This window comes from Cervus canadensis, chromosome 5 (genome assembly GCF_019320065.1).
Source record: "Cervus canadensis isolate Bull #8, Minnesota chromosome 5, ASM1932006v1, whole genome shotgun sequence".
Classification (NCBI taxonomy): Eukaryota; Metazoa; Chordata; class Mammalia; order Artiodactyla; family Cervidae; genus Cervus; species Cervus canadensis.
Genome location: NC_057390.1, coordinates 12,394,600 through 12,415,944, shown reverse-complemented (window position 1 = coordinate 12,415,944; position 21,345 = coordinate 12,394,600).

Genomic DNA, 21,345 nt, shown 5'->3' with positions numbered 1-21,345 from the left:
GGATGGAGAGGGGGGTGGGAGGGGGGATCGGGATGGGGAATACGTGTAAACCTATGGCTGATTCATATCAATGTATGACAAAACCCACTGGAAAAAAAAATAAAGGAAAAAAATTAATTTATTTTTTATTATTTTTTCTGTCAAACCTCAACATGAATCAGTCATAGGTATACATATGTCCCTCCCTTTTGAAACTCGCTCCCATCTCCCTCCTCATCCCACTCCTCTAGGTTGATACAGAACCCCTATTTGAGTTTCCTGAGCCACACAGCACATTCCCGTTGGCTGTCTGTTTTACATGTGGTAATGCAAGTTTCCATGTTACTCTTTCCATACATCTCACCCTCCCCTCTTCTCTCCCCATGTCTATAACCACTGGACCACCAGGGAAGTCCCAATAATCTGAATTTTTAAAAAATCCACTTGATGTCAACTGCTATCTCCATATAGTTCCTTTTTCCTATTAGAGTGAAGAGATTTCCTAGCATTGACCCATCCCTGGATTTCTGGAGTTAAATCTAGATGCTTATACACTACTTTAAAAATGTATTGCTGAATTCAGTCTATTATTATTTATGTGATGTTTTAATTTATTTAATCAGATTTTGATATCAGAGTTTTACTGGGTTAGTAAAGTGATTTGAGACACTACCTAATTTTTTCTCTGGTCTTGGAACAGTTTCTATAGCACAGGAATGACTTACTCCTTGAAAGCTGGAAATAGTAACACTTCTGGGCCTAACACCTTTAGGTGGGTAAGGCCTTAATAGTTTTTCAGGTTTTTTGAAGCTTATTTCTCTATTTAAAAAAATATATATTTTGATATTCTATATTGCTTGCTTTCTAGTCTGTCTCTTTCCCTTTCTCCTTTCTTGAACAAATCTTTCAGACGTCATTGGGGGATGGCTGGACAAGGTTGGGATCCAAACAAAGAAGGTGGTGTCCATAACTCTAAGTTGGGATGTTGGGGTCTGAGTGGGTAGAGAAAGCCTACACTGGGTGGCAAGGGCAGTGAGAGGAAATTGGTTATAAACAGAGGGTGGGGAATTGACCTAACAAATAAATATATATTAAAGAATACTGTGAGTCAGTTTCTCACTGTCTGAGAAGGAAGTCACAGTTATGGGAAGGAAGAAAACTAGAATTACTCCCATGGTGTTGAATTGGAATTTGAAGTGTGGTGTGAATTCATGGTTTTCAATATATAGACTAGATATAGAAATAAGTGTATGTATGTAGTTTTCTTTTGTTGTATAATAAATTATCCCAAGCCTTAGTGACTTAAAACGATAGGTCATATTTATTATCTCATAATTTCTGTGCATAAGGAATCCAGGAGTGACTTAGCTGAGTGCTTCTGCCTCAAGTTTGCACAAGGCTACCAAGATTGTAGTCTCATCTGAAGTCTCTGTCAGCAGAAGATCTGCTTCCACGTTCAGTCACGTGGTTGTTGGAAGCGTTCTCTTCCTCACTGGCAGATGGCCAGAAGCACCCTCAGTCCCTTGTCCTGTGGGCCTCTCAATTAGGGAAGCCCATAGCATGGTAACCGGCTTCCTCCAGAAAGAGTGAATGAGAGAGAATGCCCAAGATACAAGTCACGGTCTTTTTGTAATGTCAAGTTGAACTTCTGCCATATTCCGTTGGTTATAAATGAGTTGCTAGGTCCAGTCTATGTTTGAAAGGAGGGGATTTCATAAGGACTTGAATACCTGGGGACAATCTTGGAACTACTGACCACAGAGAGATAGAGGGCAGATAGATAGACATAGAGATAGGTAGAGATGTCAGAGGATTTCTCAACTCTATTATCATTGTGCCCTAATAGTAATGAACACACCTCATACCTAGATCTTTGTTCTTAAGTACCTTTTTGCACAAAAGGAAACAAGGATTTTGGAAGAAATGGCAGATTCCTGGACTGGGGCAGGAAAATTACAAGATGAGTCTGGAACATCCTGTTGTGCCAGAAAAGAAGTACTCAGAGAATGATGAAAACAGGTCAAAAGGACATAGAAAATAGTCTGAAGGGACTCCCACTAGATCTGGAATAATTTGAAAAAAATATAAGGGAATAGTAACAGAATTTTAGATTTCCCAGGTGGCACTGCTGATCAAGAACCCATCTGCCAGTGCAGGACAAGTAAGAGACACAAGTTCGATCCCTGGGTCTGGAAAAACCCCTGGAGGAGGGCCTGGCGACCCACTCCAGTATTCTTGCCTGGAGAAACCTGTGGACAGAGGAGCCTGGTGGGCTACAGTCCATAGGGTCACACAGTGTCAGTCACGACTGAAGCAACTCAGCACACACAACAGATGTTTACCATTGATTAAAATAGGAATCCAAAAGTCCACACTGATATAAATAACTAAATGAATATGTAAGAAAAGAAAAAAACCTTTCCTTAAGAGTAGAATGTCAACTAATTTATAGTAGAAGGAATGGTGGGGGTTCAAAATTACCATTTGATAAAACCAATGTCCTACTGTATGGAACAATGAACCACAATCAGTATCCTGTGATAAGCCATAAGAGGAAAAATATGAAAAAGTGTATATAAATATATGTACATGCATATATATATATAATTGAATCACTTTGCTATATAGCAGAAATTAACACATTATAAATCAACTGTTGAACAACAATAAAATCACCTATACTCCAATAAAATTTTTAAAAACACAAAAATTACAATTTGAAAATCATCAAGGTAATGATTGACTCATCCAAGAAACATCATAGTATATTTGGATGTGGATGAGGAACTTGTTAGTTATATAATCTCAAAGTACTTCCCCAGAAAGTACCTATTGATTACAAAGGGTAGAAGGGTCCCTTGACCGTGGAAGATATTTCCTTAATTCAGTGATCAAGGTCAAACTGAAATCATGTGACTCCTCAAAGGATGCAATGGGGAGTCAGCATGTGATGTTCCTATTCAAAACATGAAACACGAGGAAACATCATACAAGTCCAAATTGAGAGGCTTTCAACAAAACAGCTGGCCTTTATCTTCAAAAGTGTTAAGGTCAAGAGAGTCAAGAAAAAATTGAAGAATTGTTTCAGACTGAAGGAAACTAAAGAGAAATGACAAGTAAAATGCAACACATGATCCTGAATTGAATCTACTTGTCTATGGACATTAAGACAGTTGGCAAAGCTTGAAAGATGTCTGTGGATTAGGTGGTAATAAGATAGTGATATTATTCTCCTGGTTCCAATGGGAATATCTATACTTTCCACCTCATGGTTGATTGTGAGATGAATGTGTGGGCTGTTTAAAGTGCTCAGTGTGATAGTTGGCCATTAGCTGAACATCCAGTAAAGATTCACTATTCTTCTTGTTGTTGTTCAGTTGCTAAGTCGCATCTGACTCTTTGCAGCCCCACACACTGCAGCACACCAGGATTCCCTGTCTTTCACTATCTTCTGGAGTTTGCTCTAACTCCTGTCCATTGAGTCAGTGATGCCATCCAACCATCTCATCCTCTGTTGCCCCCTTCTCCTCCTGCCCTCATTTCTTTCCCAGCATCAGTCTTTCCCAATGAGTTGGCTCTTCCCATCAGGTAGCCAAAGTGTTGGAACTTCAGCATCAGTCCTTCCAATGAATATTCAGGGTTGATTTCCTTTAGGATTGACAGGTTTGATCTCCTTGCTGTCCAAGGAACTCTCAAGGGTCTTCTCCAGCACTATAATTCAAAAACATCAACTCTTTGGCTCTCAGCCTTCTTTATGGTCCAACTCTCATTTTTCTGGAATTCCCTTGCTTTTTCTATGATCCAACAGATGTTGGCAATTTGATCTCTGGTCATTCTACTTCTTCTAAATCCAGCTTGTACATCTGGAAGTTCTCGGTTCACATACTGTTGAAGGCTAGCTTGAAGGATTTTGAGCATTATCTTGGTTGCATGTGAAATGAGTGCAATTGTATGTTAGTTTGAACATTCTTTGGCGTTGCCTTTCTTTTGGATTGTAGTGAAAACTGACCTTTTCCAGTCCTGTGGCCTTTGCTGGGTTTTCCAAATTTGCTGCCATATTGAATGCAGCACTTTCACAGCATCATTGTTTAGGATTTGAAATAGCTCACCTAGAATTTCATCACCTCCACTAGCTTTGCTCACACTGATGCTTCCTAAGGCCCACTTGACTCCACACTCTGGGATGTCTGGCTCAGTGAGTGACAACACCATTGTGGTTATCTGGGTCGTTAAGACCTTTTCTGTATAGTTCTTCTGTGTATTCTTGCCACCTCTTCTTAATCTCTTCTGCTTCTGTTAGGTTTTTGCTGTTTCTATCTTTTATTGTTCCCATCTTTGCATGAAATCTTCCCTTGTCTGTTTAGTTGCTCAGTTGTGTCTGACTCTTTGCGACCCTGTGGACTGTAGCCTGCCAGGCTCTTCTGCCCATGGGCTTCTCCAGGCAAGAATACTGGAATGGGTTGCCATTTCCTTCTCCAGGGGACCTTCCTGACTGAGGGGTTGAACTCATGTCTTCTGCATTTTAGGCGGACTTTTTTTTTTTTCTTCTTACCACTGAACCATCAGGGAAGTCCAAACATTCCCTTGATATCTCCAGTTTTCTTGAAGAGATCTTTTCTTGAAGGGTCTTTCCCATTCTATTGTTTTCCTCTATTGCATTGTTCAGTTAGGAACATTTTCTTATCTCTCCATGCTATTCTTTGGAACTCTGCATTCAGTTGGGTATATTTTCCCCATTCTCCTTTGTCTTTCACTTCTCTTCTTTTCTCAGGTATTTGTAAGGGCTTCTCAGACGATCTTTTTGCCTTCTTGCATTTCCTTTTCTTTATGGTGATTTTGGTCACTGCCTCCTGTACAATGTTACAAACCTCTGTCCATAGTTCTTCAGGCACTCTGTCTACCAGATCTAATCCCTTGAATCTGTTGTTATCCTAATTACAGTCTTTTCAAAGATCCAGCTCTTGAATTTCTAAGATATATAGTTTTTATTTGTAATTTATTATGTTCTAATTCGTTATCTTTAAATTTTTCTCTAGCATTTCATAGGTTTGCTTTCTTGCTCTTTCGCTTGCATTTTGAGTTGAATACATTGTTCAGTAAATTTCTTTCTTCTGTTTAATGAGAAAAATATAAAACTATATGCATTCTGTTCTTTGGAGTTTTGTGTTTCTTCTTTGCTATAGCTCTCCATTGTTTCTGAAACAAACATTAATTGTAATTTTGATTTCTTCTTTGACTTTAGGGCTATTAACAAGTTTTACCCCCTCCAGAGGCACTTCATATTTCTTTGTTTTTTTCTGTTGCTATTAACTTCTAGTTTTGTTACATTGTGGTTTGAGTTTATGTATTGTACTATTTCTGCTCTTGAGACTTTAATGAGATTTTCCTTGTGGCCTAAGTTATGATCAAATTTGTAACTATTCCTTAGCCATTTGAAATGAATGTGTGTTTTCTGTTTCTAGGAACATCAGTTCAGTTCAGTTCAGTTCAGTTGCTCAGTCATGTCCAACTCTTTGTGACCCCATGAATCGCAGCACGCCAGGCATCCCTGTCCATCACCAACTCCCGGAGTTTACTCAAACTCACGTCCATTGAGTCGGTGATGCCATCCAGCCATCTCATCCTCTGTCGCCCCAATTCTCCTCCTGCCCCCAATCCCTTCCAGCATCAGAGTCTTTTTCAATGTGTCAGCTCTTCGCATGAGTTGGCCAAAGTATTGGAGTTTCAGCTTCAGCATCAGTCCTTCCAATGAACACCCATGACTGATCTCCTTTAGGATGGACTGGTTGGATCTCCTTGCAGTCCAAGGGACTCTCAAGAGTCTTCTCCAACACCACAGTTCAAAAGCATCAATTTTTTGGCGCTCAGCTTTCTTTATAGTCCAACTCTCACATCCATACATGACCACTGGGAAAACCATAGCCTTGACTAGATAGACCTTTGTTGGCAAAGTAATGTCTCTGCTTTTTAATATGCTATCTAGGTTGGTCATAACTTTCCTTCCAAGGAGTAAGCATCTTTTAATTTCATGACTGCAATCACCATCTGCAGTGATTTGGGGGCCCCCCAAAATAAAGTCAGCCACTGTTTCCACTGTTTCCCCATCCATTTCTCATGAAGTGATGGGACCAGATGCCATGATCTTAGTTTTCTGAATGTTGAGCTTTAAGCCAACTTTTTCAGTCTCCTCTTTCACTTTCATCAAGAGGTTTTTTAGTTCCTCTTCACCTTCTGCCATAAGGGTGGTATTATCTGCATATCTGAGGTTATTGACATTTCTCCCAGCAATCTTCATTTCAGCTTGTGCTTCTTCCAGCCCAGCATTTCTCATGATGTACTCTGCATATAAGTTAAGTAAGCAGGGTGACAATATACAGCCTTGACATACTCCTTTTGCTATTTGGAACCAGTTTGTTGTTCCATGCCCAGTTCTAACTGTTGCTTCCTGACCTGCATACAGGTTTCTCAAGAGGCAGGTCAGGTGGTCTGGTATTCCCATCTCTTTCAAAATTTTCCACAGTTTGTTGTGATCCACACAGTCAAAGGCTTTGGCATAGTCAATAAAGCAGAAATAGATGTTTTTCTGGAACTCTCTTGCCTTTTCGATGATACAGCAGATGTTGGCAATTTTGATATAAATCTATTAAATTAAAATTTTAATAATGTTTAACTCTTCTATTAATATATTCTTGTTAATTTCTGTCTACTTGATCTCACAGAAATGGTGAAGAATATTAAGCCTTCTAACTATGACTGTGATTTTTTTCAATTTCTCCTTAATTTCTAAACTTTTTGACTATGTATATTTGATACTATATTCAGTACACACAGATTCCTGGTTCTTATATTCTCATTTTGTTGTTCAGTGGCCAAGTCATGCTTGGCTCTTTGCAACTCCACGGACCACAGCTCTCCAGGCTTCCTGTCTTTCACTATCTCCCAGAGTTTTCTCACACTCATGTCTGTTTGAGTCAGTGATTCCATCCAACCATCTCATCCTCTGTTGCCCCCTTCTCCTCCTGCCCTCATTCTTCCCCAGCATCAGGGTCTTTTCCAATGAATCGGTTCCTTGCATCAGGTGGCCAAAGTATTGGAGCTTCAGCTTCAGTGTCAGTCCTTCCAAAGATTATTCAGGGTTGATTTCCTTTAGGATTGACTGGTTTGATCTCCTTGCTGTCCAAGGGATTCTCAAGAGTCTTTTATAGAACCACAGTTCAAAAGCATCAATTCTTTGGCACTCAGCCTTCTTTATGATCCAACTCACATCCATACACAACTACTGGAAAAACCATAGCTTTGACTATATAGACCTTTGTTGGCAAAGACATGTCTCTGCCTTTTAATATGCTGTCTAGGTTTGTCATAGCTCTTCTTCCAAGAAGCAATCATCTTTTAATTTCGTAGCTGCAGTCACCATCTGCAGTGATTTTGGAGCCCAAGGAAAGAAAATCTGTCACTGGTTCCATTTGACCCCCATCTCTTCACCATGAAGTGAGGGGACCAGATGCCATGATCTTAGTTGTTTGAATGTTGAGTTTTAAGCCAGCTTTTTCACTCTATTTCACCTTCATCAAGAGGTTCTTTAGTTCCTCTTTACTCTCTGCCATTAGGGTGGCATCATCTGCATATCTGAGGTTGTTGATATTTCTCCCGATAATCTTGATTTTAGTTTTTGCTTCATCCAGCCCAGCATTTTGCATGATGTGCTCTGCATATAAGTTAAATAAGCAGGTGACAATATATAGCCTTGATGTACTCCTTTCCCAATTTTGAAACAGTCCATTGCTCCATGTCCCTTTCTAACTGTTGCTTCTTAACATGCATACAGGTTTCTCAGGAGGTAGGTGGGGTAGGTGGTCTGGTATTCCCATTTCTTTAAGAATTTCCCAGAGTTTGTTATTAGCACATAATCATAGGCTTTAGCTTAGTCCATGAAGCAGAAGTAGATGCTTTTTTTTTTTTTTTTTTTTCGGAATTCCCTTGCTTTTTGTGTGATCCAACGAATATTGGCCATTTGATCTCTGGTTCCTCTGTGTTTTCTAAATCCATCTTGTACATTTGGAAGTTCTTGGTTCACGTACTATTGAAGCCTAGATTGTAGGATTTTGAACATCACCTTGCTAGTATGTGAAATAGTGCAATGCTACTGTTTGAATGTTCCTTGTCATTGGCCTTCTTTGGGATATTCTCACTTAGTTTGTATAATTTACCAATATAGGATAACATTTTCCTCTACTTTAGTGTTTTCTGTTTTTGTTTTTCTGTTAGTTCTACATTTTCTAATATGAATATTGCTATCTTTTTGTTTGTCCTTGAGTAGTGTACACCCAGCAGATTTTCTACGGTTCTCCTGGAAGGTGGTCCACTTTGCATGGGGCTCTATAAGACCCTGTCTCTGGCTACACTTGTTTGCTTGCTCTAAGTGGGCATCTGATCCATGCTGGGCCAAGAGTATTCACTCAGCTTTGCCACTGTGAAGATCAAAGGGGACATATACACTGGATTTGCTGTACTTGCAATAGCTATCTTCCTACAGGTACTCTGAGAAATAGAAGGCATGGATTATTGCAAATGGGGAAATTAAAGTAGACCTAGACTCTCCCCAGTATGAAGTTCCCAGTGTCAATTTAGTCCTGAGTCATTGGAGACAGGATATTTGACCATTTATCTTGCATGATTTAATACTTTCTACTTTTCATGCTTCCTTATATATATGTATTTTTTCTTTAGACTGTTCACATCTTACATTTCCCACTTTATCTATTTCCTTCTCTTTCTCCTTCTGGATTAGTGGTGAGGAAATTGGTTTACAATGTAAGTTTTATTGTTATGCAGGTTAGTAAGGTCCAGATATGGAGATGATTGTCACTGAAAAGGTAGTTTGGTCCTCACAGTTCCCAAGAGGAGGGAAAATGCTGCACCATCAGGCCCACATGGGGAACACCAGGGTCAGTCAGGAGGCAGTATGGGTAAGGGGGAAATATGAGCAAGGGACTTTTTTGTGGTGAGAGAATGGATAAGAATGGATTAAGATTTGCTAGTTTGAGTAACTTCAGCAGGCTCTGGGACATACCTAGCTGTCTGGTACCTGCCCTGAGATGATTAGGGCAGGGGGCAGGTGGATAAAGGAAGAAGATGGAGTATGGGCACTGGATTGGTTGGTTTGCATATGAAGGGTGCCTGCAGGTGAGTCCTTCACTATATCTAGGAATTCTGAGGGGGTCACCATGGCTTCAGATATTAAAGCATCAGGAAATATTAAAAAAAAGAAATTATTATTATACAGAGTAGCTACTGGAAGCCCCCCAAATAACTCTACTGCATCTATAACTATGTTTGCTTGATTGTAAGAATATTGCAATATTGAAATAATATTATTACTATTTTAACATATTATATTTTTAAAACTTACTAGAGGTTTTCTTTTTTCTCAAGCAACCACATTTTATTTCATTGATTCTATTTTTTACTTTTATTTTATTATTTTAGCTTTCATCTTTACTATTCTCTTTTTTCTGCCTTTTGGTTTGCCCCATTATCCTAGTTTCAACCTCTTGATGTCACGCCTCAATCTATTTATTTTAAATCTTTCCTGATTTCTGATAAATACAGATTGATCTAGACATCTCTCTCTAGGGGAAGCTTCACAAATTTTGATATGCTATGCTCTTGTTATTATTGTTCATTTCTAAAATTGTCACAATTTTTATTATGAGTTCCTCTTTAACCTATAAATTATTTGGCAGTGGGATTGTTTTGCTTGTTTATTCCTAAATATATGGGCTTTTGGGGTGCCCTCTTTTAATGGCTATTTTGAGCTTTATTATGTGGCAGTCAGAACATGTGTTCTCTATCATGCTGAGTCTTTGGAATTTGGTGAGACTAGCTTTGACATGCAGTTTCAGATCAAATATCACAAATGACCCATGTGTACTTTAGAGATATGTGTGTTTTCTATTTATTGGGTGCAAAGTACTACATGGTTTTATTATATCAAATCTACAATTTTATTATTCAGATCTTTAATAATCTTAGCAGTTTTTGACTGTATGATCTATGCATTTCTAAGAAAGTGGTCTATTCTGATTGTGGATTTGTCAACTTCTTTTAATACTGTCAAATTACATATTTTGAGTGTGCACTGTTAGTTGTATACAAGCATTATAGTTATATCATTTTAATGAATAATACTTTTTAAGACTATAAAATGTTCTGGAATGTTCTTTTTTATTTCCATAAAGTTAATGTTTTCTTTTATTAATTAATATTTTACCAGTTCCCTTTTGGATAGCATTTTATGTGTAGGTGTTTTGCCTATCTTCATTTCCAACCCTCCTGTCTCAATTTTATATAATTCTTTCATAAATAGCATACAATGAATTAAAGTGAAAAACACTGTGGAATTTGCCTTTTAATAAAGGTTTAACCCATTTAGGTTTATTTATTATGAATATCAAATATAATTATTTCTGCAATATCATTTTTATTCATTTAACATGATTTGTCTTTGCCTCCTTACCTCCCCTTCATTTATACTTTCTGTTGAATCAATTTTTGTTCATTTTTTTCTCTTCATGTTTGAAAATTACACTTTCAAATTCTATTCTTTGGGTGAATAATCTTTTTTGGGAATTGGTATTTCATGGGCGTGTTCTCCCAAATGACTTTCCCTATAGGGCAACTTTGTGGTTATTGTTCAGTTGCCCAGTCATGTCTGACTCTTTGTGACTCCATGGACTGCAGGACGCCAGGCCTCTCTGTCCCTCACCATCTCCCAAAGTTTGCCCAAAGTTTGCATCAATGATGCCATTCAGCCATCTCATCCTCTGACACCCACTTCTCCTTCTGCCCTCAATCTTTCCCAACATCAGGGACTTTTTCAATAAGTCAGCTGTTCACATCAGATGACCAAAACACTGGAGTTTCAACTTCAGCATCAGTCCTTCCAACAGGTATTCAGGGTTGATTTCCCTTAAGATTGACTGGTTTGATCTCTTTGCTGTCCAAGGTACTCTTGGGAGTCTTCTCCAGCACCATAGTTTGAAGACATCAGTTCTTTGGTGCTCTGCCTTCTTTACAGCCCAGCTCTCACAACCATACATGACCACTAGGAAGACCATAGCCTTGACTATACGGACCTTTGCTGGCAGAGTAATATCTCTGCTTTTCAATACACAGTCTAGGTTTGTCATTGCTTTCCTGCCAAGAAGCAATTGCCTTCTGATTTCATGGCTGCAGTCGCCATCCCCAGTGATTTTAGAGACCAAGAAGAGGAGAACTGTCACTACTTCCACCTTTTCCCTTTCTATTTGCCTTGAAGTAATGGGGCCGGATGCCATGATCTTCATTTTTTCAATATTTAGTTTTAAGCCAGTTCTTTCACTCTCCTCCTTCACCTTCATCCAGAGGCTCTTCAGTTCCTCTTCACTTTCAGCCATTAGAGTGGCATCACCTGCATATCTGAGGTTGTTGATGTTTCTCCCGCCTATCTTGATACCAGCTCATAACTCATCCAGCCTGGCATTTCTCATGATGAGATCAGCATATTGGTTAAACAAACAGGGTGACATCAGATGACCCTGTCATACTCCTTTCTCAATCTTGAACCAGTCAGTAGTTCCATACAGGGTTCTCACTGTTGCTTATTGACCTGCATACAGGTTTCTCAGGAGACAGGTAAGATGGTCTAGTATTCCCATATCTTTTAGAGCTTTCCACAGTTTGTCATGATCCACACACTCAAAGGCTTTGGTGTAGTCGATGAAACAGAGATAGATGTTTTTTTGGAATTTCCTGTCTTTCTCTATGATCCATAGAATGTTGGCAATTTGATCTCTGGTTCCTGTTCCTTTTCTAAACCCAACTTGGACATCTGGAAGTTCTTGATTCGATAATGCTGATGTCTAGCATGCAAGATTTTAAGCATGACCTTACTAGCATGGGTGTGTGTTAGTCACTCAGTCGTGTCTGACCCTTTGCAACCCATGCACTATAGCCTGCCAGGCTCCTCTGTTCATGAGATTTTCCAGGCAAGAATACTGGAGTGGGTTGCCATTTCCTTCTCCAGGGGTTCTTCCCAACTGATGGATCCAACCTGTCTTTCCTGTGTCTCCTGCATTGCAGGCAGATTCTTTACCCACTAAGCCATTGGGAAAGCCAAAAGCTAGCACAAGGAGCTGGGCGTGAGTGGCCTGGGGCACAGGGCAACAGGCGGTGGGGAAAATCCATGAAATGAAGAAGGGGGGAGGCGATCACCCGGCCAGACTACCCGCTCCGCCCTGCCTGTGGCAAGGACAGGCCAATTGCCCATGCTGGGTCCATGAGGGCCACACTGCGCCACCTTGGCAGCATGGAGGAAGGAGAGGGGTCCCCCAGTTGCGGGCCACATTGGGGATGGCCTATGCATCCGCACGAGAGGAGTGCAATTGTCCAATGGTTAGCACATTCTTTAACACTACCCTTCTTGGGAACTGGAATGAGGATTGGCCTTTTCCAGTCCTGTGGCCATTGCTGGGTCTTCCAGATTTGCTGACATACTGAATGCAAAACCTTGATGGCATCATCCTTTAGGGTTTTGAATAGTTCCATTGGAATTCCATTGCTTCCACTAGCTTTATTAACAGCAGTGTTTCGTAAGGCCCACTTGACTTCACTCTCCAGAATGTCTGGCTCTGGGTGGCTGACCACACCATCCTCGTCATCCATTCATCTGGATCTTTTATATACAGTTCTTCTGTATATTCTTTCCATCTCTTCTTGAATTCTTCAGTGTGTACTAGGTCTCTATTGTTTCTGTCCTTTATTGTGCCCATCTTTGGGCAAAATGTTCCCTTCATAGCTCCGGTTTTCCTGAAGAGATCTCTAGTCTTCCCCCTCTTTGTTGGTTTCTTCTAGTTTTATGCACTGTTCATTGAAGAAGACCTTCTTGTCCCTCCATGCTGTTCTTTGGAAATCTGCATTTAGTTGGATATACCTTTCCTTCTCTCCCTTACTTTTTGCTTCTGTTCTTTCTTTAGCTATTTGTAGATGGTGACAGCAGCCATGAAATTAAAAGACGCTTACTCCTTGGAAGGAAAGTTATGACCAACCTAGATAGCATATTAAAAAGCAGAGACATTACTTTGTCAACAAAGGTCAGTCTGGTCAAGGCTATGGTTTTTCCAGTGGTCATGTGTGGATGTGAGAGTTGGACTGTGAAGAAAGCTGAGTGCTGAAAAATTGATGCTTTTGAACTATGGTGTTGGAGAAGACTCTTGAGAGTCCCTTGGACCGCAAGGAGATCCAACCAGTCCATCCTAAAGGAGATCAGTCATGGGTGTTCATTGGAAGGACTGATGCTGAGGCTGAAACTCCAGTACTTTGGCCACCTCATGCGAAGAGTTGACTCACTGGAAAAGACCCTGATGCTGGGAGGGATTGGGGGCAGGAGGAGAAGGGGATGACAGAGGACGAGATGGCTGGATGGCATCACCGACCTGATGGACATGAGTTTGAGTAAACTCTAGGAGCTGGTGATGGACAGGGAGGCCTGGCATGCTGCAATTCATGGGGTCGCAAAGAGTCGGACATAACTGAGCGACTGAACTGAACTGAACTGAACTGGAGGCCTCCTCAGATAACCACTTTGCCTCCTTGCTTTTCTTTTTCTTTAGGATGGTTTTGTTCTCTGCCTCCTGTATGATACTACAGACATACATCTACAGTTCTTCAGGCACACTGTTTACAAGTTCTAATCCCTTGAATCTATCCATTACCTCCGCTGCATATTCATAGGAAATTTGATTTAAGTAATACCTGGCTGACCTAGTGTTCTTCCAACCCCAACTTTTTTTAGTTTAAGCCTGAATTTTCATATGAGAAGCTGATGATCTGAGACACAGTCAGCTCCAGGTCTTGTTTTTGCTGACAGTTATAGCTTCTCCATCTTCAGCTACAAAGACTGTAATAAATTTGATTTTTGATATTGGCCATTTGGTAATGTCCATATATAAAATCAGCTCTTGTGTTGTTGAAAAAGGGTATTTGCTATGATCAATGCATTCTCTTGGCAGCATTCAGTTAGCCTCTGCCCTGCTTCAGTTTGTTCTCCAAGGCCAAATTTGCCTGTTACTCCTGGTATCTCTTGACTTTCTACTTTTGTATTCCAATCCCTAATGACGAATAGAATATCTTTTTTGAGTGTTAGTTCTAGGAGGTGTTCTAGGTCTTCATAGAACTGATCAACTTCAGCTTCTTTGGCACTGGTAGTAGGGGCATAGACTTGGATTATTGTGATGTTGAATGACTTGCCTTGGAAATGAACCAAGATCATTCTGTCATTTTTGAGGTTGCACCCAAGTACTGCATTTCAGACTCTTTTGTTGATTATGAGGGTTACTCCATTTCTTCTATGGAATTCTTGTCCACAGTAGTAAATACAATGGTCATCTGAATTAAATTTGCCCATTCCAGTCCATTTTAGTTCACTGATTTCTAAGATGTCGATGTTTATTCTTACCATCTCCTGCTTGACCACATCCAATTTACCTTGACTGATGGACCTAACATTCCATGTTCCTGTGCAATACTGTTCTTTGCAGTATCAGATTTTACTTTCATCACCAGACATATCCATAACTGAGTGTCATTTCCACTTTGGCCCAGCTGCTTCATTCTTTCTGGGGCTATTAGTAGTTCTCCTCCACTCTTCCCCAGTAGCATATTGGACACCTTCAGACCTAGGGGACTCATTTTTTGGTGTCATATCTTTTTGTTCTTTTATACGGTTCATGAGGTTCAGTGTTTCTTCATTTCTTTCTCTTCATGTTTGAAAACACTTTCTAACACTTTCTACACAAAAATAAACTCAAAATGGATTAAAGATCTAAATGTAAGACCAGAAACTATAAAACTCCTACAGGAGAACATAAGCAACACACTCTCTGACATAAATCACAGCAAGATCCTCTATGACCCACCTCCCAGAATATTGGATATAAAAGCAAAAATAAACAAATGGGACCTAATGAAACTTAAAAGCTTTTGCACAACAAAGGAAACTATAAGCAAGGTGAAAAGACAGCCTTCAGAATGGGGGAAAATAATAGCAAATGAAGAAACAGACAAAGGATTAATCTCAAAAATATACAAGCAACTCCTGCAGCTCAATTCCAGAAAAATAAATGACCTAATCAAAAAATGGGCCAAAGAACTAAACAGACATTTCTCCAAAGAAGACATACAGATGGCTAACAAACACATGAAAAGATGCTCAACATCACTCATTATTAGAGAAATGCAAATCAAAACCACAATGAGGTACCATTACTCGCCAGTCAGGATGGCTGCTATCCAAAAGTCTACAAGCAATAAATGCTGGAGAGGGTGTGGAGAAAGGGAACCCTCTTACACTGTTGGTGGGAATGCAAACTAGTACAGCCGCTATGGAGAAGAGTGTGGAGATTTCTTAAAAAACTGGAAATAGAACTGCCATATGACCCAGCAATCCCACTTCTGGGCATACACACTGAGGAAACCAGATCTGAAAGAGACATGTGCACCCCAATGTTCATCGCAGCACTGTTTATAATTGCCAGGACATGGAAGCAACCTAGATGCCCATCAGCAGACGAATGGATAAGAAAGCTGTGGTACGTATATGCTATGGAATATTACTCAGCCATTAAAAAGAATTCATTTGAACCAGTTCTAATGAGATGGATGAAACTGGAGCCCATTATACAGAGTGAAGTAAGCCAGAAAGATAAAGACCAATACAGTATACTAACGCATATATATGGAATTTAAAAAGATGGTAACGATAACCCTATATGCAAAACAGAAAAAGAGACACAGATGTACAGAACAGACTTTTAGACTCTGTGGGAGAAGGTGAGGGTGGGATGTTCAGAGAGAACAGCATTGAAACAAGTATACTCTCAAGGGTGAAACAGATCACCAGCCCAGGTGGGATGCATGAGACAAGTGCTCGGGCCTGGTGCACTGGGAAGACCCAGAGGGATGGGATGGAGAGGGAGGCCGGAGGGGGGATCAGGATGGGGAACACATGTAAATCCATGGGTGATTCATGTCAATGTATGGCAAAAACCACTACAATATTGTAAAGTAATTAGTCTCCAACAAATAAAAATAAATGGAAAAAAATAATAAAATAAAATAAAATTAAAATTAAAAAGAAAAGGAAAGAAAATTATAATCTCAACTTCTATTCTTTGGGTGAATAATCTTTTTGAGAGTTGGTATTTCACGAGGGTGTTCTCCCAAATGCCCTTCCCTAAAGGGCAACTTTCTGGTTACCTTATCCCTAGCTCTGAACCATGGGATTCAGAGTTGTGAATAAGAGGTTATGTGAACAACTCTGTCTAGGAGTCTTCTCCATGTGGATGGGGTAGTTCTGAACTTCATATCTACATAGGGAACACGGAAGAGCTCAGTTTTGTTATTATGCTGCATCTCTATGTCTGGCCTTGGATAGACAGCATGTTTCCAGACCCCTGCCCAAGGCTGATCAGAGTCAGTCCACCTCCTTGGTGGATGGGCTATATGTTCATGGCTCCCTCCATGGGCTTCACGGAGGAGCCCAGTCCTGGCATAGCAACCCAATCCCCAGTGACCGGTCTTTGTACCCAGTTTTCAGCTGTACTTCAGCTCCTGTTCACCACTTTGGTTTCCTTCTCCATCATTTGCCTGTGAAGATCTTCCTTTTTATATTCTTTTTAACATATACATATATTGTAAATTAACAAACATATCTGTTCTTCCTATATATTGAGATGAAGGTAGACGGTTTGACGTCTTTACCCAGGTTCGATCCCTGGGTCAGGAACATCCCCTTGAGGTGTGCACAACAACCCACTCCAGTATTCTTGCCTGGAGAATCCCCATGGGCAGAAGAGCCTGGCGGGCTACAGTCCACGGGTCACAAAGAGTAGGACATGACTGAAGCACCCGAGCACACACAGCCCTGCAGTAGAATATATTCCATCCTGAATGAAACTCTCCTCTTCCTGGGGGATGAATCAGTGAATCCTTTTAGATGTAGGCAGTAGTCCAGCAAAGGGAAAGGACAGGGGCACACTTCCACCCACCACACCATCATGTTTCAGAGACATCAAGGCCCAGGAGAAACAAGCCTTAGGGAGGACAAGGATTCCAACAGCCCTGAGCCACAGAGGTTTCAGACTAGAGGAGGGTCATCTGGCCCACTTGAGGTTAGGAGGGCTGGGTCAGGGAAGTCTTATTTCACATGGCCCTTGTCCGTGCTGTTCAGGCCTCCTGAAAGAGGAGTCAGGATTTGGCCTTGGGAGGAACTGGCTCACTGCCAGGCCAAGCCCCAGCAGGGCCTCTCACAGTGGCAGATGGGCAATGGGCATCACTGCAGATGCTTACCTTGGCAGACGGGCCCTGGGCACTGGGGCCCCACCACCTGAGTGCAGTCTCCCCTGCCCAGGCAGACCTTGCAGACATTCGACAGGGTCCTCCATGGGCATTAGTTGTGGAACAGTAACTGTCGCAGTGGGACTGGGCTACAGGATACCAGAGGATCTCCTGGAAGTGGGGAGACCCTGTGGAGGGGTGTAGCTCTAACCTTCTGTCAGATTATTTCTTCCCCTCCTCTAGCACAAACAGAGCAACCCCATCCCACAGTTCCAAGAGACAGCTGAAGGGAAAGTGGCTAGACTGCAGAATAGGCCCTTCTGGATCAGGTGGTTCTGAAACTGGGCTTGATCTGGGAGAGATCCTAGAACTGGAACTGGGTGCTCAAAGGGAATGCCTGTAGAAGCAGGGAGGGAGTTAGAAAGAATTTCCCTTAAGTGGCAACTCTTGGGTTAGGCTGAGTAGAGGGATGCTACTCACTAGGCATGTGTGACACCCAAGTATCTTCTCACTACTTTTCCCTTTCCCTCCAGTCATGGTCAGCCTTTGCTCATTCTTCCCCTGACATCTACCTACTCACAGCTGTCCAGAACCTCCCCCACCTGGCCAGAGTGGCTTGAAAGAGCTCATCATCCTTTAGAATGTGTTGAGTTCCTTCCAGAAGACCCTGGAAGGGCTGTGTCATTTCCTAGAGAAGCAGTCAATTGGGGAACCCCTCTAGCTCTTCCCCCAGCCAAGACTGGCCATTTGAAAGCTGCCTTGGAAGTTATCCTGGAAGCAAATCTTGATGTCATTTCTGACTCCTATTGTATGGGTCAGCGTAAAAGTATGGAGGAAACAGCCCAGCTTTTGAAATCAGATCTGGGTTTCGTTCCCAACTCTGCCATGTGCAAGGTGTATGAACTTGGGCATGGGCTTAAATTCTATAATCCTCAATTTCATGTAAAAGAGTTTACGATGATGATAACATTAGTCCCCACATCATGACAACATGTAAGATTCCACCAAGGGTGAAAGAAGACACAGCCCTCAGCACAGGGTCTGTCTGAAGTGAAGCACATGTAAGTGCTCAATAAATGATATTTAGCATTAATGTGCTACGCTGAGGGGGTGAGACTAGGGAGGCTCTCACCAGCCTCATCAAGCAGTCAGTGAGTTTGTTTGACTCAAAAAGGCAGGAAGAAGTGTTGGAGAACCATGTAAGAGGTTGACCAGAAGCCTGGTCAACAGCAGCTCCCGTGACCTGGGCACTCTGATGCCAGTGCCCACAGATGAGGGAGAGGTTCCACGGCCAGATCCGCCCAGGCAGCAGCTCTGGAGCCAGCCCAGCACCACCGCGGGCAAACATCTGAACACAGTTGTTGAGCATTCAGAACAGTTCAGAAAATGTTCTTTAGCTCCACCTTCATCCATTTCTGTCAGCACGCTTTGTCTCTGCTATTGCATTGTTGAGTTACCTTCTTTGACCTTCAAGTTGCTTGTGGGTATTTCAGGAGACATTGTCAAGTTTCACTGTCTGGGCCAGTGAGAATAGGAGCGAGGCAGTAAGGACCACCATGTCCCACAAAGAGCCCAGAGAGACCAAAGAAGGCTACAGGATAAACTACAATGAAGATGTGGCCTTTAGGGCTGCTTGAAGAGGACAGGGGCCTGCTTCCCAGATGATGGCTGCCCAGAGGGTAATTTCACCCTAACACGTTCCAAAATGTGTCAGTCATTTAGCACATTTAGTCATTCATTCTAATTTATATATGAATAATTAATATGAGACTTTTGGGTCAAGACATCAAACCATCTACCTCCATCTCTCTATATAAGAAGAGCAGATATGTTTGTAATTTAGAATATATGTATATGTTAAAAAAATATAAAAAGGAAGATCTTCACAGGCAAATGATGGAGAAGGAAACCAAAGTGGTGAATAGGAGCTGAAGTGCAGCTGAAAATTGGGTACAAAGACCAGTCACTGGGGATTGGGTTGCATGCCAGGACTGGGCTCCTCCGTGAAGCCCATGGAAGGAGCCATGAACATACAGCCCACCCACTGGGGAGGTGGACTGACCCTGATCAGCCTTGGGCAGGGGTCTGGAAACATGCTGTCTATCCAAGGCCAGACATAGAGATGCAGCATAATAACAAAACTGAGCTCTTCCGTGTTCCCTATGTAGATATGAAGTTCAGAACTACCCCATCCACATGGAGAAGACTCCTAGATAGAGTTATTCACATAAGCTCTTATTCACAACTCTGAATCCCATGGTTCAGAGCTAGGGATAAGATAACTACAAAGTTGCCCTTTAGGGAAGGGCATTTGGGAGAACACCCTCATGAAATAGCAACTCTCAAAAAGATTATTCACCCAAAGAATAGGAGTGGAGACTGTAATTTTCAAACATGAAGAGAAAGAAATGAACAAATATTGAACCTCATGAACCGTATAAAAGAACAAAAAGATATGACACCAAAAAAATGAGTCCCCCAGGTCTGAAGGTGTCCAAAATGCTACTGGGGAAGAGTGGAGGAGAACTACTAATAGCCCCAGAAAGAATGAAGCAGCTGGGCCAAAGTGGAAATGACACTCAGTTATGGATATGTCTGGTGATGAAAGTAAAATCTGATACTGCAAAGAACAGTATTGCACAGGAACATGGAATGTTAGGTCCATCAGTCAAGGTAAATTGGATGTGGTCAAGCAGGAGATGGTAAGAATAAACATCGACATCTTAGAAATCAGTGAACTAAAATGGACTGGAATGGGCAAATTTAATTCAGATGACCATTGTATTTACTACTGTGGACAAGAATTCCATAGAAGAAATGGAGTAACCCTCATAATCAACAAAAGAGTCTGAAATGCAGTACTTGGGTGCAACCTCAAAAATGACAGAATGATCTTGGTTCATTTCCAAGGCAAGTCATTCAACATCACAGTAATTCAAGTCTATGTGTTTCCTGAGTTGGCAGGCATGTTCTTTACCACTAGTGCCACCTGGGAAGCCCCAAGCAAACCTCCAGTCTCAGTGGTTTAAACAGTGCTTGCATGCTTGGTCATTCAGTAATGTCTGATTCTGCAATCCCATGGACTGTAGCCCACCAGGCTTCTCTGTCCATGGGATCTCCAGGCAAGAATACTGGAATGGATAGCCATTCCCGTTTCCAGGGTATCTTCTCGACTGAGGAATTAAACCCAGGTCTGCTGCATTGTAGGCAGATTCTTTACCATCTGAGCCCCCCGGGGAGCCCAGGTTTAAAGCAGTGAAGTTTTATTTCTCACTCATGCTTCATTGTTCACCGTGGGTTCAGAGGAGGCCCATCCACATGGACTTAATGTAGGATGCAGGCTGATGGAGAAGCCTCTTTGGAACAGTGCTGGTTGCTATGACAGAGTGCAAGGGCTCTGAAGGGCTTTGTACTGACAATGAAATGCTCCAGCCTGGAAGTGACACATGGTCCACTAACCACAAGGAGACTGGGAAGTGTGTTCAGAAAGCAGAGAGGTGGAAGTATAAACCGCAGGACGTGCAGTGTGGCAAAACAAGGACATATTTCTGGAAGGGTAAGGGCTGGTGTTTCACAGATCAGTAGGCACCTGGGGAGACTGATTTCCCCAAGTGCTTCTTTATTCAACACTGTTGGCTTTAGAGCTAGACCATCCTGGTTGAAGTTTGGATACTGCCATGAGCTAGATGTGTGACTTTGGGCAAATTGCTTAGCCAATCTAAGCCTCAGTTTCTTCATCCATAAAATGGTGCAATACCACCCAAGATGCCACAGCCAGTAAATGAGAGGGCTGTGATTCCCAACTGCCTGGGTCTGGGTCCACAGCCAGTTCTTCCAAAATTCAGGGTCTTCACTGGTTGAAAAACATCAACAACAACAAAAACAAAGTCCAGGAGGCTCAATAATACTCAAGTGGCACAAAATGGGAGTGTAACCTCTTCCTTGTTCTACCTGCCCATTCTTCTCCCCCTTGCCCTTCTTTCTCCCCAG